The sequence below is a fragment of the Trichosurus vulpecula genome, chromosome 4 (genome assembly GCF_011100635.1).
Source record: "Trichosurus vulpecula isolate mTriVul1 chromosome 4, mTriVul1.pri, whole genome shotgun sequence".
Taxonomy (NCBI): Eukaryota; Metazoa; Chordata; class Mammalia; order Diprotodontia; family Phalangeridae; genus Trichosurus; species Trichosurus vulpecula.
In genome coordinates this window covers 413,087,540-413,101,303 of record NC_050576.1, presented here as the reverse complement: position 1 = coordinate 413,101,303, position 13,764 = coordinate 413,087,540, and the positions used below count along the sequence as shown (strand labels likewise).

The 13,764-nt window shown below is 38.0% G+C and overlaps 1 pseudogene; it reads left to right on the top strand.

Annotated features, from left to right (window-relative positions):
• Positions 1-11,552: 11,552 nt before the first annotated feature.
• Positions 11,553-12,488, top strand: LOC118848824 (annotated as a pseudogene).
• Positions 12,489-13,764: the final 1,276 nt, after the last annotated feature.

Genomic DNA, 13,764 nt, shown 5'->3' with positions numbered 1-13,764 from the left:
TATTCCAAACCCTTTGATCTCTTAATGCAGAACCTGCTAAATTTTGTATTATTGTGATTTTGATTACACAATATTTGAATTGCTTCTTTCTGGCTGCCTGTAATATTTTCTCTTTGACCTGGTAATTATGGAATTTGGCAACACTATTTGCAAGAGTTTTCCTTTAGGGATCTCTCTCAGGATCAGTGGATTCATTCAATTTTTATTTTACCCTCTGGTTCTGGAATATCAGAGTAGTTTCCCTTGATAAGATCACCTTGAAAGATGTTGTCTAGTCTTTCTTTTGGATTATGGCTTTCAGGTAATTCAATAAGTTTTAAATTTTCTCTCCTGGATGTATTTTCCAGGTCATTGGTTTTTTGAGTGAGATGTTTCACACTAATTTCTATTTTTTTCATTCCTTTTGTTTTGCTTTATAATTTCTTAATTTCTCATGGAGTCATTGGCTTCCATTTGTCCCATTGTAATTTTTAAGTAATTATTTTCTTTAAGGAGGTTTTGGATCCTTTTTTCCATTTGGCCAATTCTGCTTTTTAAGGCATTCTTCTCCTCATCAGCTTTTTGGATCCCTTTTGCCATTTGGGTTAGTCTGTTCTTAAAAGTGTTATTGTCTTCAACATTTTGGGGTCTCCTTTAGCAAGCTTTTGACTCATTTTTCATGATACTTCATTCAACATTAGTCCTACCACTATTTCTGTATTTTAAAATTCCTGAGAATTCTTAGCAAGAACCTTATAACTTCATTACATTAGTTAGACAATATATATTTGTTAAGTGCCTACTATGTGCCAAGCACTGTGCTCAGTCTTGAGGATAGAAAGGTAATAGACAGTCCCTGCCCTCAAGGAACTTACAGTCTTATGGGGAAGGCAAAATGCAAAATAAAAAAATTACAGTCAACAGATATATGTATATATGAAGAATTGCAAAGAACCCAACAAGAGAATGCACATTACCTTCTACAAATATTTAATTTATCACTTACTAAATGCAAGGCACTGTGCAGGTCATTAAAAAAAGACAACATGAATTAGTCCTTGGCCTAAAAGTGATTCTATTCTATATAGAACAACTGTGAATTTTAAAAACAGATGATTAATTTGATAATACTGAAAAAGCATGGAAAAGATCTAATGTCAGAAGACCTCATTTTATTCCTGCTCTACTATTCACCTGTTATATGAGTTGAGATTATCTATTAATCAATCAGTGAAGAAGCATTTATAAAGAATTTGTGCAAGGAAATATGCTAAACTATAGAAATATGAAAGCAAATGTGCTTTGACCCTCAACCAGCTTCCACTCAGATAGGAGAGTCAATATATACATGACATAGGTAACAACAAAACATATAATAAACAAAACAAAACCTTTTGGAGGGGAAGCATGAGAAGCTGAGAGGATCAAGAGAGATCACATGCAGGTAGGTTATGGAAATTGCACTGAGTCATGAAGGGAAACAGGAATTTCAAGAGGCAGAAATAAGGAGGAGATACGTTCCAGGAAAATGGGACAACCAGTGTGAAGGCATGAAGATAGAAGATGAAATACCCAAAAGAAAAACAATTTGGGTTAATCGTATCACGCATGAAGGGAGTAAATATGACTAAAAAGGTAAGCTGGAGTCATGTTGTTGTAATCAGGGTGGGACTTTCTTTTACTGTTTTCTCTTTTGCAATACCTTTGATGAGTTTTGCCTTTCAAATGTAATGGTAAGGAAAGTGGACTTTTTGTTATATTTTGTTTGGCAGTGCTTCTCAGCACTAAGGCAATCAAATGCCTTTGATTGGGTCTTGCCTTTAATATCTTTTTTTGTAGGAAGGCCCACATCCCTTGGCTATTTAGGTCATGAGAGGTATGAAACCCTCAAGAGGTGTGAAACCCTGAGAGGTATGAAGTGCTCTGACCTTGAAGAAGTATGTGTATATATCTACATCTACATCTATATCTATATCTATATCTACATCTATATCTATATCTATATCTATATATCTATATATATATCTATATATATATATATATATATAGATATATATATAGATATAGATATAGATATAGATATAGATATAGATATAGATATAGATATAGATATAGATATAGATATAGATATAGATATGGATATAGATATATACTCTGAGGTTGGCATTTTGTTTGGGGCTCACTCACTGGAACAGTGTCATGTGATTTGACCAGACAAGACTCTGAGTATCTGGTGGAGACCCCTGGTTTTGAAAAACCCAGATGTTGATGCTTCTCTCTCTGGTAACTATGTATGTAATATATTGGACAGACAGCTAGAAGCCTATCTGCTGATTTGTATTATTTGGCTCTGTTTCTATAATTTCTGATTCTAATTTCTATTTGTATTTGCTCTGAAGTTCAGGGTGCTGACTTTTTCCCCTGAACTAAATGAATGATGCATGTGTGTTCAATTAAAGTGAGGTTGTAAACCCTTAAATTTGCTTTCCTTAGAAAAGCAGATCAAAGAAACTGTGCTAGCATACCTCCTTTGTGCTGGTGTTATTGGCCTTGCACAGGCACAATAGCTGCAAGCAGCATTATTGTTGCACATGTTTTGAAGACTTTTAAATTAATGACAGGGTCATTTACATATTTTCCAATAAACCTAGAGGTAACGAGACACCATTGGAGTTTATTGAGTAACATGGGGAGGGTGGTAGTAATGACATGGTCAAACCTCTGCATTTGGGGAAAAAAAAAAACAAACTCCTATCTGTATGGATGATTAATTAGAATTGAGAGACACTTGAGGCAAGGAGATGAACTGGTGTGCCATTTCAGTGCTCCAAGTATGATATCAGGAAGGCTGGGATAATGGTGGCAACTATGTAAGTGAAGAATAAAAGAAAAGTTACAAGAGATTTTGTAATGGTAGAAAAAACAAATTAACAGAAAAAGTCAGGCTATAGAAATGTTCACACCCTTTGACCCAGCAATACCACTTCTAGGGTTGTATCCCAAAGAAATCACACAAGCGGGAAAAGGACCCATATGTACAAGGATATTTATAGTGGCTCTTTTTGTGGTAGCCAAGAATTGGAAATCAAAGGGATGCCCATCAATTGCGGAATGGCTGAACAAGCTGTGGTTTATGAAGGTGATGGAATACTATTGTGCCATAAGAAATGGGGATGATGCAGACTTCATAACAACCTGGAAAAACCTACATGACATAATGCTGAGTGAGCGGAGGAGAGCCAGGAGAACGTTGTGCATAGCCACAGATATATGGATTCAGTGAGGACCAACCCTGACATACTTCGCTCTTCTCAGCAACCTAAGGTGCAAGGACAACTCCAGGGGACTCACGATGGAGAACGCTATCTTCATCCAGAGAAAGAACTAAGAAGTTTGAATACAGATTGAGGCTCACTACATGCTTGCCTTTTTTGCTTCTCTTTTGTTTTTGTTTTTGGGTTTTTTTTTTTGGTTCTGTTTCTTCTTTCTCATGATTCATTCCGTTGGTCATAATTCTTCTCCACAACTTGACTAGTGTATAAATTAATTCAATGCGAAGTTATACGTGATAGTTATATGAGATTCCATGCCATCTTGGGGAGAGAGGGGGGAGGGAGGGGAGAAAATCTGGAACTCAAAATTATGTAGAATCGTGTGTGGTAAACTAAAAATAAATAAATAAATTTTTAAAAAAAGAAAAAGAAAAAGTTGGAATGTTGGAATATGAGAGGTGAGTCAAGGTGGTAAGCTGGGAAAGAGACAAAGGTTGAGAAGTTGGGTAATTCTAAGGATGGTGGTATCTCAGTGTAAATAGGGAGATTCAAGTGGTTGGGAGTGGTGATTTTGGCTTGGATATCCACATTAAAAGACTCAATTTGGTAAAGGAGAACTAAAGTTCAGGAGGGAGGCTAGGACTAGATATTTAGATCTAGATAGTCTTCTGTATGGACATAATACTTCCACTGATAGGTTACAATCAAATCATCAAGAGAAATAGTATAAGAAAAAATTGAGAAAGGAGTCTGAGACAGAGACTTGATATGTAACTAAAATTAAGCAGAAAGGTCAGTGATTTAGCAAAGGAGAATATGAGGTATTGTTTAGGATTAAGGATTAAGGAAACATAATTAGATTTGGCAATATAAAGATCATTTGTAACTTGGGAGAGAACAATTTCAGTTGAATGATTGAAGTCAGAAGCCAGACTATAGAACGCATAGAAGAGAAAAAGTAGATATATATTTTTGAGTGGTGATGCACTTTCTTTTTTTTCAAGGCTAAGAAATGAAAGAGAGCCTCAACATCTCTGAACCTGAGTTTTCTCATCTACAAGACAGAGATAATAAGACTTTCACAGAAGACTTCAAAGAAGAAATGTGAGGAATGCAATTTATAAATTAAAGATATTAATCTTAAATCATATCTGTAGGTGAGATCAGAGATAAACATATTTGAGCTATATTATTTCAGATCCTGGTCCCAATTAGAGGCATTTACTCACATGATTTAGCATTATGGCCACAGAATTTATAGATGGTCAATTCAAGAATCTTCTGTTTGGGTAGCATTCTTATATCATTTAAAAATGTGATAATTAAAAAGTTCTGGTGCTATTCAACATTTATTGAACATAACATGTTCCATAAATTCTAGCTTGATTTTAGTTTCAGGAGAAATATTTTCCTGTATGGAGAAAAAAATAAATAATTACAATGAAAACTCTGTAAACTTTTGTGCTTAAGCTTCTGGTAAACATGCACATTCAGTATCCAATCTCAGTTTACATGCCTGGTGACCCATATTCACTCCAGTTCCCTTAAGTAAAGTCTATTCTGATTTAAATTCTGATGGTTTACTTACAAGCTGCCTTTTGAAGGGAGTGGCATGAGCAAAATTATTTAAATAATCAAAATCAATAAAAAAGTACATGCCATAAATAAATAAATAAATAATTTGAAATTATAGATGAATATATTAAACTACTGGTGACAAGTAGCCTGTAGTTTCTAGGTTCTTTGGATCTACCTAGGTCTACTGCCACACGCACAAAAATGGATAGAGGTGATGGTAACAGCAGTAAAAGAAAGAAGACTACAATGGCCAGGGTGGCAAAGGAAATGTTCTTGACAAGAGATTGGTTTCCCCTGAGGCATAATGCTTCAATAGATAATATGTTAAGACAAAGACAAGATGAATTTACACATGAAGAAGAAACTGCATGTTGCTACCTTCTTGGGTTTTGGGAAGGCATGCCAGGATTACCCTAGTATAAATGAGATTTCTGCCTATGCTTGAGAAGGGCTGAATTCCTCGCCTACCTAATTTTCCAGATGTGGACCCTAATGAAAGTAGTGGAAGCCACCTACCTAGCCTGACTCCTTAGGGACTGGAAATAGAACTATACTATCTGGGTTATCCAAAGGCTCAAGAAGGAGACTTGTAGTTCAGTCATTCAGTCATATACAACTCTTCATAGCCCCATGGAATATACTGTTCCTGGGGTTTTCTTGGCAAAGATGCTGAAGTAGTTTGGTATTTCCTTCTCCTGTCGATTAAGGCAAACAGAGGTTAAGTGATTTGCCCAGGATCATATAGCTGTTAAGTGTCTGAGGCCATATTTGAACTCAGGCTTTCCTGACTCCAGGTCCAGTACTCTATCCACTGAGCCACCTAGCTGCCTCTCAGGAACAATACCGCTGGACAGCAAATTTGATGAAAGCAGAATATTGCAAAAAGTGTCAAGAAAAACTGGTTATCTAGGGGAAATGAGAAAATATATCTTATCTGTAACTAGATAATAATCATTGATAGTGCATATGTAATAGCATTCTGTATATTATTCTGATATATGATACTATTTGTAATATATCTGTGTGATATATGTATTTGATCCATTATGAAACTCTGACACATGATTTTTTGCATGACACCACTGTGTTAGTATATAGAAAGTTATGTATATTGTTATGAAGTACAGTTTTCAGGGAAATTTATGTGCATTTTGTTTAGGAAAGAGATGATAAAAATGAGGATATTCACTTCTCAATGCACTATGTGCACAAGTAGAAAAAAAAATTCTTATAAGCTCTTGAGCCCCAGAAAATATGACCAATTTTCTGAGACCTCAAATTGCAATGAAACTATTTTCTGGTAGTGATTTTTTTTCCTTCACACTGAGTAGGCAGGGGAAGGCTAAAGTCTTACATTGTGAAAAAGAGTATCAAGGATCTTGAGTCACAGGTGAGCAAGAATATAGTCAGAGATGTATGGGATTAGCAGGCTACCAGCCAAGTTACAGGAGGAAAGTCAAGTTAGTAGTTGAAATTGCTAATATTTTTCAGTGCTTTATAGAGCCTATTTGGAGCTATATATAGGGAAGGGCTGGAAGATGGGATGAAATGGAATGTAAAGTTCATACATTTGGTTCAAACAGATGACTTCACAAATTTAATGAAGGAAAGACACGATTAGGTTTTTTTTTGTCTGAAAAAAATTTTGGAGTCTTGAGGACAGTCAGTTCAGTATGATTATGGCTTCAGAAGAAGTTAACAGTGTCTTGAGAGGCATTAACAATGGTACAGCTTCCAGGAATAAGGTGGTAATAGTTATATTATACTGTGCCCTGGTCAGACCAAATCTGATTATATTGAGCTCTGTATGCCAAAATTTAGGAAAGATATCAGTAAGCTGAAGGGCATCAAGAGAAAGTCAAATGTAATATTGAATGGCATTTAGATAATTTTATGAGCTAGGAATTTTTCGCTTAAAGAAGAAAAGACTCAGGGGGATATCATAGTTGCAATCAAATATTTGAAGGGATTTCACTTGGGATGGGGGTTAGACTTGCTCTGTGTGACCCCAAAGGCAAAATTAAGAATAATACATGAAATTTACAAGTAATAAAATTTATTCTTGATGTCAGGAGAAACTTTATAACAGTTATAACTATCCTTAAGTGGAACAGGTTTCATGAGAACAGAGTGAGTATGTTCCCTTTTACTGGAGTTCTATAGCAGTAGAGGTTGGATGAACAGTTGTTATACATATTCTATCTAACAGGCTTCCTTTTGGGTTATGAATTGGACTATATTGTCTCTGAGATTCCTGCCAATTTTAAAATTCTTCAATTTTGTGAGTGATAACAAAGAGTTACTTAAGGAATGTGCACCGAAAATGTTTTAACATTTTGTGCCCCACTTTCTTTATCTGCAAAATGACGAGGTTGGTCTAGTTGGATTCTTGGATGTTGTCAGCTTTAGTCTATGGTCCAGTGACAATGAATTTATGATTCTTTGCTTCCATTTCTGTTTGGATTACATTTTTATACTGAGTCTATATTGAGGTTCATCTGGTAATGTTAGTTCAGCAACAACTATGTATAAATATTTGGGTTTTGGGATACGGGTATTGTATTCATTTTACTTCTTGATTAGACAACTGAGGCACATATATCAGAGAGTCAATCTCAAGATATGAGCCCAAGGTTATGAGAAGTTTTTGCTAAACAAAATGAGGAACATATGACATTAACTTGAAAATGACCAGGCATTTATATTCCAAATTACATTGCTTTCCAAGAGGCCCAAATCATTCATTCATTAAAAAAAATATCTGAGTGCTTGCTAAATACAAAGCAATGTACTTAAAATTATTGACAAAATTTTCTTAGCATCTAAATTCACTTACATATTATATCAAAATTAGGTTTTTCATTAAAATGTGAACCAAACACAGGGCCCCAAAACAGGTAGTCAATTGTATTCTATTTCATTTATTTAAATTTAAATTTATTTCATAAGTACTTCTAAGTAAGTTTAGTAAGCAATAAAGCTTTAAAAATCAAGTAATACGTCACCAGACTTCTGGTCAAGATGGTAATGTGAAAGGTCCTAGAACAAAGGTGAGGAACATGTGGCCTCAAGGTCATATCTGGCCCTCTAGATCATCAAGGGTGGCCCTTTGACTGAATCCAAACTTCATGGAACAAACTCCCTTTTAAAAGTATTTGTTCTGGACTTCAGGGGGGTGGAGCCAAGATGGCGGCTGGTAAGCAGGAAGTAGTGTGAGCTCCATACGGAGTCCCTCCAAAAACCTATAAAAAATGGCTCTGAACAAATTCTAGAATGGCAGAACCCACAAAACAGCAGAGGGAAGCAGGGCTCCAGCCCAGGACAGCCTGGATGGTCTCTGGGTGAGGTCTATCCCACACAGAGCTGGGAGCTGGGAGCTGGGAACGGAGTGGAGCAGAACCCAGCCTGAAAGGCGTGGACCATCCAGACCAGAAGCCGGGCGGAGGTGGCCCTAGCACCCTGAATCAGTGAGCTGCAGCAGTTACCAGACTCCTTAACCCACAAACACCAAAGACTGTGGAGAAGGTTAGTGGGAAAAGCTGCAGGAGTAGAAGGAGTTTGCGGTTTGGCTTCCAGCCCCGGGGGCAGCAGAGGTGGGGCAGCTACAGCTGTTGTTACTTCTGGCTCCAGGCCCACCTGGTGGGAGGAATTAAGTGGCATATCAGAGCAGGAGTCCATAGCCTGCTGAAGATCAAGCCCCGTCCGGATTGGGGGTTGGGGAAGGAGCAGTGCTGGTATGGCAGAGATGGCACCTCCCCCCCAAACGTGGAACATAGAACTCTCTAGTCTACAAGCAGTCATACCCCACTGAAAAACTCAAAGGTGAATTTAGTTGACTGGGAATATAGCCAGCCAGCGAAAACGCACCGAGATTCAGTCTCAGACTTTGCATTCTTTCTTTGTTGACAAAGAAGACCAAAACATGCAGCATAAAGAAGTCAATAAAGTGCAAGAGCCTACACCAACAGCCTCCAAGAAAAACATGAACTGGTCCCAGGCCATGGAAGAGCTTAAAAAGGATTTGGAAAAGCAAGTTAGAGAAGCAGAGGAAAAATTGGGAAGAGAAATGAGAAGGATGCGAGAAAATCATGAAAAACAAGTCAATGACTTGCTAAAGGAGACCCAAAAAAATACTGAAAAATACACTGAAGAAAACAACACCTTAAAAAACAGACTAACTCAAAGGGCAAAAGAGCTCCAAAAAGCCAATGAGGAGAAGAATGCCTCGAAAGGAAGAATTAGCCAAATGGAAAAGGAGGTCCAAAAGACCACTGAAGAAAATATTACCTTAAAAATTAGATTGGAGCAAGTGGAAGCTAGTGATTTTATGAGAAATCAAGATATTATAAAACAGAACCAATGGAATGAAAAAATGGAAGGCAATGTGAAATATCTCATTGGAAATACCACTGACCTGGAGAATAGATCCAGGAGAGATAATTTAAAAATTATTGGACTACCTGAAAGCCATGGTCAAAAAAAGAGCCTAGATACCATCTTTCAAGAAATTATCAAGGAGAACTGCCCTGATATTCTAGAGCCACAGGGCAAAATAGTAATTGAAAGAATCCATCCATCGCCTCCTCAAATAGATCCCAAAAAGAAATCTCCTAGGAATATTGTTGCCAAATATCAGAGCTCCCAGATCAAGGAGAAAATACTGCAAGCAGCCAGAAAAAAACAATTTCAGTATTGTGGAAACCCAATCAGAATAACCCAAGGTCTGGCAGCCTCTACATTAAGAGATCGAAGGGCTTGGAATACGATATTCCGGAGGTCAATGGAGGTAGGATTAAAACCTAGAATCACCTACCCAGCAAAACTGAGTATCATGTTCCAAGGCAAAATATGGATTTTCAATGAAATAGAGGACTTTCAAGCTTTCTCAGTGAAAAGACCAGAACTGAATAGAAAATTTGACTTTCAAACACAAGAATCAAGAGAATCATGAAAAGGTAATCAAGAAAAAGGACAAGAAAAAGAAATTGCAAGGGACTTACTAAAGGTGAACTCTTTTGTTGACATTCCTACATGAAAAGATGATGTGTATGATTCATGAGACCTCAGTATTAGGGTAGCTGAAGGGAATATGCATACATATATGTTTATGTATATATATGGGTCAATGTGTATGTATGTATATATCTATGTGGGTATGTGTGTGTGTGTGTGTGTGTATATATATATATATATATATGTAGAAAGAGAGAGAGAGAGGGAGAGAGCGGACACAGGGTGAGTTGAAGATGAAGGGAAGATATCTAAAAGAAATAAAATCAAATTAAGGGATGAGAGAGGAACATATTGAGAGAGGGAGATTAGGAGAGATAGAATGGTATGGATTATCTCCCATAAAGGTGGCAAGAGGAAGCAGTTCTGTGGGAGGTGGGGAGAGGGCAGATGAGGGGGGAAATGAGTGAACATTGCTCTCATCATATTTGGCCTAAGGAGGGAATACCATACATACCCAATTGGGAATCTTACCCCACAGGAAAGAAGAGGGAAGAAGATAAAAAAAATGGGGGGGGATGATGGAGGGGAGGGCAGATGGGGGTGGAGGTAGTCAAAAACAAACACTTTCAAAAGGGGACAGGGGCAAGTGAGAAAATTCAATAAAGCGGGATGGGTTGGGAAGGAGCAAAATATAGTTAGTCTTTCACAACATGAGAATTGTGGAAGGGTTATACATAATGATACATATATGGCCTATGTTGAATTGCTTGACTTCTTAGGGAGGGTGGGTGGAAAGGGAAGAGGGGAGAGAATTTGGAACTCAAAATTTTAAAAACAGATGTTCAAAAACAAACAAAAATGTTTTTGCATGCAACAAGAAAATAAGATACAGAGGCAATGGGGCGTAAAAATTTATCTTGCCCTACAAGATAGGAAGGGAAAAGGGGATGGGAGGAGAGTGGGGTGACAGAGGGGAGTGCTGACTGGGGAACATGGTAACCAGAATATATGCCATCTTGGAGTGAGGGGGAGGGTAGAAATGGGGAGAAAATTTGTAATCCATACTCTTGTGAAAATCAATGCTGAAAACTAAATATGTTAAATAAATTAAAAAAAAAGAAGAAGACTTCAGGGTGATGGTCCCCTCCACAGAAATATATAAATGTCAATGGTTATTTCTAGAAAATAAATACATAAATAAAATATGCTGTATTCAATTCATTATCATTAAATATTTCTATAACATTAAAAAAAGTATTTGTTCTGTAAAAACTGGCACTCAGTAAAAAGTCTGCATCAGGGAACTTAGAAAGCCAAAAGTGGCCTAGAGGCTGCTGGTTCCACACACCTGTACCTAGAGGGACATAAAGTTCCCAGAATATTCTCGAAAAGTCCAAAAAATATGACAAAAGCAATGATAAAGAGAAACAATCACAAAGAATAAGAGAAATATATTCCTCCATAGAGTTTAAGTCTGCACAGAAAAATTGCATGAAGTCTCTTGGAAAAAAAAAGAGAACATCTAGTACTCAAAATTAGTAGGATTTTATCTTTGGTCTTTCAAATCATCAGACCACAGACTCAGTCTTTGTTGTTGTTGTTGTTGTCATTGTTGAAATAATTATCAAAATATTTCTTAAATACAAGTTTATAGTTCTCCTCTTGCAGGTCCATGAGGAGTTAGCTTTGTGGGGGCACTGCTTAGCTGAGCATGAACAGAGCCACTTCCCTTGAGCCCACCTCCTCATTCTCCACTGCTGCTCCATAGCCATGTCAGCCGTGAAGGCATTGAACCCCAAAGCTGAGGTCACTACAGCCCAGGTGGGGGCTGCAGGACTTGTAGGGGACCAACCTGGGGCCCCAGAGCACCATGAAGATGCTTCTTTCTGGAGCTGGAAACATCAAGCTCACCAAGGATGGCAATGTGTTGCTGCAGGAGATGCAAATTCAACACCCAAACAGCCTCCTTGAGAGCAAAAGTAGCTACAACCCAAGATGACATTACTGGTGATGGCACTACTTCAAATGTTCTCATCACTGGGGAGCTGCAGAAGCAGGCAGATTTCTACATTTCTGAAGGCCTGCACCCTCGAATCATAATGGAACCTTTTGAAGCTGCCAAGACAAAGGCACTTGAAGTCTTAGATAAAATCAAAATAAGCAAAGAAAGAGATAGAGAAATCTCCATCGATGTGGCCCAAACCTACTTGGTCACCGAAGTCAATGCTGACCTGATTGATGTACTGACAGAGGCCATGGTAGAGCCAGTTTTGGCCATCTGAAAATCAGGTGAATCTGTTGATCTTTCCATGGTAGAGATTATGGAGATGAAGCATAAATCAGATACTGGAACAGTGTTTATCAGAGGACTGGTTTTTGGACCATGGTTTGGGACATCTTGATATGCAGAAAAGAGTAGAAGATGTTTACATCCTTATCTGAAATATAATAGTGAATTCTGGATTTTCATTTTTGCAAAAGCACAGTGGAAAGAGAGAAATTAGTAAAAGCAGGAAAGGAAATTTATTGAAGATAGAGTAAAGAAAATAGTAGAACTGAAAAGAATGTGGTGATTCAGACAGAGGATTTGTTGTTCTTAATAAAAATGAAATTGACCCGTGTTCTTTAGGCATGCTTGCAAAAGAAGATATAGTGGCTCTTCACACAACAAAAAGGATAAATATGGAGAGGTTAACTCTTGCATGAGGTTGGATGTTGTCCTTCATTCTCGAAGAGGACCAAAAGGACATTAGTGTGCTTTAGTCAAGATTCAGTGTGTCCAGCTGTGGCTAATCAGGCCAATATTAACTCAGAATACTCTACCACAGGTCGGGTACAATTAGTCCATGTGAACATTTGGGGTAGATGCTCCAAACTTGTGCATCCTGTGTTTCCTTTGAGCTATTTCAACTTTGCTTTGCTCACAGAGCACAGCACCTTTTCCGGTGTGGGCATGCCATACTGAGTGGTCCTGTTCCAATGTCTCCCGTGTCACATAATCAATTCTAAAATTCTTGAGAGAGACATTGAGAGCATCCTTTTATTGCTTCTTCTGACCATTATGGGAATGCTTGCCCTGTGTAAGTTCTCCATAAAACAGACTTTTTGGCAAGCGTACATTTTGCATTCATACATCGTGGCCAGTCCATCGGAGTTGTGCTCTCTGAAATGGAGTTTGAATGCTTTGCAGTTTAGTTGAAGTAAGAACCTCAGTGTCTGGTACCTTATCTTGCCAGGTGATCTTCAGAATCTTCCTAAGACAATTCTAATGGAAGCAATACACTTTCCTTGCATGGCATTGGTAGACTGTCCTGGTTTCACTGGCATACAACAATGAGGTTAGCACCACAGCTCTGTAGACCTTCAGTTTGGTAATCAATCTAATACCTCTGCTCTCCCAAACTCTCCTTTGGAGCCTCCTAAACACTGAGCTAGCTCTGGCAAAGTGTGTGTCAACCTCAATATCAATGTGTACATCCCTGGAAATTACACTAGCAAGGCACTCAAAACTTCTCCATTTGCTGTAACTGATGGTTCTATGTATGGATGGTCTGGTGATGGCTGATGGAGCACCTATGTTTTCTTGTTGTTAACTGTTAGGCCAAAATTAGCACAAGCAGCAGAGAATTGATCCATACTATCTGGAAGAGAGAGTGAGGCCAGTGACTTTATGCAACTCTGCCTCACTTGAATCCAATTTATGCACAAATCAAAAGACATCACTTCCCCTGGTGGAATGGGCAGATGAGAACAATTTGTTCCAACAGCAATAAAGGCAGCTGAAGCAGGGTGTGGAGCAATTAGAGCATGGTTAGACATCCAAGATACTTGCATGTGGTGGGATGGCTATGGATTTTCTAGACAACTTGATTCTGACTGGTTGGGACGTACAGGGCTTGCCTGTGAAAACATGATAGGAGAAGAGAAATTCACCTTTATTGAGAATTGTGGCAACCCTTGATCAGTACATTGTTGATCAAAG